This window comes from Aquarana catesbeiana, linkage group LG12 (genome assembly GCF_042186555.1).
Source record: "Aquarana catesbeiana isolate 2022-GZ linkage group LG12, ASM4218655v1, whole genome shotgun sequence".
NCBI lineage: Eukaryota > Metazoa > Chordata > Amphibia > Anura > Ranidae > Aquarana > Aquarana catesbeiana.
Window position 1 is genome coordinate 161091327 of NC_133335.1, and position 2500 is coordinate 161093826.

The window sequence follows — 2500 nt, forward strand, 5'->3', positions numbered from 1 at the left end:
CGGTTAAGTGCGGTCATCGCCGGTCGGCCCCGGCAGCCTTACCATGGGTCCTGGACGGTTCCTGGAGCCTGGTGGAAGCCCCGGACCTTCGCGGTTACCCATGCCCGGGCGGTTAGCGGGCGTTCGAGCCTCTCTCATCCCGGTTAAGTGCGGTCATCGCCGGTTGGCCCCGGCAGCCTTACCATGGGTCCTGGACGGTTCCTGGAGCCTGGTGGAAGCCCCGGACCTTCGCGGTTACCCATGCCCGGGCGGTTAGCGGGCGTTCGAGCCTCTCTCATCCCGGTTAAGTGCGGTCATCGCCGGTTGGCCCCGGCAGCCTTACCTTGGGTCCTGGACGGGTACCCATGCCAAGTCCAAACGGTCAGCTTGGCTTCGGACTACGATTTAGCGGGCGTTCGAGCCTCTCTCATCCCGGTTAAGTGCGGTCATCGCCGGTTGGCCCCGGCAGGTCTACCGTGGGTCCTGGACGGTTCCTGGAGCCTGCTGGAAGCTCCGGACCTTCGCGGTTACCCATGCCCGGGCGGTTAGCGGGCGTTCGAGCCCCTTTCATCCCGGTTAAGTGCGGTCATCGCCGGTCGGCCCCGGCAGGTCTACCGTGGGTCCTGGACGGTTCCTGGAGCCTGCTGGAAGCCCCGGACCTTCGCGGTTACCCATGCCCGGGCGGTTAGCGGGCGTTCGAGCCTCTTTCATCCCGGTTAAGTGCGGTCATCGCCGGTCGGCCCCGGCAGGTCTACCGTGGGTCCTGGACGGTTCCTGGAGCCTGCTGGAAGCTCCGGACCTTCGCGGTTACCCATGCCCGGGCGGTTAGCGGGCGTTCGAGCCCCTTTCATCCCGGTTAAGTGCGGTCATCGCCGGTCGGCCCCGGCAGGTCTACCGTGGGTCCTGGACGGTTCCTGGAGCCTGCTGGAAGCTCCGGACCTTCGCGGTTACCCATGCCCGGGCGGTTAGCGGGCGTTCGAGCCCCTTTCATCCCGGTTAAGTGCGGTCATCGCCGGTCGGCCCCGGCAGGTCTACCGTGGGTCCTGGACGGTTCCTGGAGCCTGCTGGAAGCTCCGGACCTTCGCGGTTACCCATGCCCGGGCGGTTAGCGGGCGTTCGAGCCCCTTTCATCCCGGTTAAGTGCGGTCATCGCCGGTTGGCCCCGGCAGCCTTACCTTGGGTCCTGGACGGTTCCTGGAGCTTGCTGGAAGCCCCGGACCTTCGCGGTTACCCATGCCCGGGCGGTTAGCGGGCGTTCGAGCCTCTTTCATCCCGGTTAAGTGCGGTCATCGCCGGTCGGCCCCGGCAGCCTTACCATGGGTCCTGGACGGTTCCTGGAGCCTGGTGGAAGCCCCGGACCTTCGCGGTTACCCATGCCCGGGCGGTTAGCGGGCGTTCGAGCCTCTCTCATCCCGGTTAAGTGCGGTCATCGCCGGTTGGCCCCGGCAGCCTTACCATGGGTCCTGGACGGTTCCTGGAGCCTGGTGGAAGCCCCGGACCTTCGCGGTTACCCATGCCCGGGCGGTTAGCGGGCGTTCGAGCCTCTCTCATCCCGGTTAAGTGCGGTCATCGCCGGTTGGCCCCGGCAGCCTTACCTTGGGTCCTGGACGGTTCCTGGAGCTTGCTGGAAGCCCCGGACCTTCGCGGTTACCCATGCCCGGGCGGTTAGCGGGCGTTCGAGCCTCTTTCATCCCGGTTAAGTGCGGTCATCGCCGGTCGGCCCCGGCAGCCTTACCATGGGTCCTGGACGGTTCCTGGAGCCTGGTGGAAGCCCCGGACCTTCGCGGTTACCCATGCCCGGGCGGTTAGCGGGCGTTCGAGCCTCTCTCATCCCGGTTAAGTGCGGTCATCGCCGGTTGGCCCCGGCAGCCTTACCATGGGTCCTGGACGGTTCCTGGAGCCTGGTGGAAGCCCCGGACCTTCGCGGTTACCCATGCCCGGGCGGTTAGCGGGCGTTCGAGCCTCTCTCATCCCGGTTAAGTGCGGTCATCGCCGGTTGGCCCCGGCAGCCTTACCTTGGGTCCTGGACGGGTACCCATGCCAAGTCCAAACGGTCAGCTTGGCTTCGGACTACGATTTAGCGGGCGTTCGAGCCTCTCTCATCCCGGTTAAGTGCGGTCATCGCCGGTTGGCCCCGGCAGCCTTACCTTGGGTCCTGGACGGGTACCCATGCCAAGTCCAAACGGTCAGCTTGGCTTCGGACTACGATTTAGCGGGCGTTCGAGCCTCTCTCATCCCGGTTAAGTGCGGTCATCGCCGGTCGGCCCCGGCAGCCTTACCATGGGTCCTGGACGGTTCCTGGAGCCTGGTGGAAGCCCCGGACCTTCGCGGTTACCCATGCCCGGGCGGTTAGCGGGCGTTCGAGCCTCTCTCATCCCGGTTAAGTGCGGTCATCGCCGGTCGGCCCCGGCAGCCTTACCATGGGTCCTGGACGGTTCCTGGAGCCTGGTGGAAGCCCCGGACCTTCGCGGTTACCCATGCCCGGGCGGTTAGCGGGCGTTCGAGCCTCTCTCATCCCGGT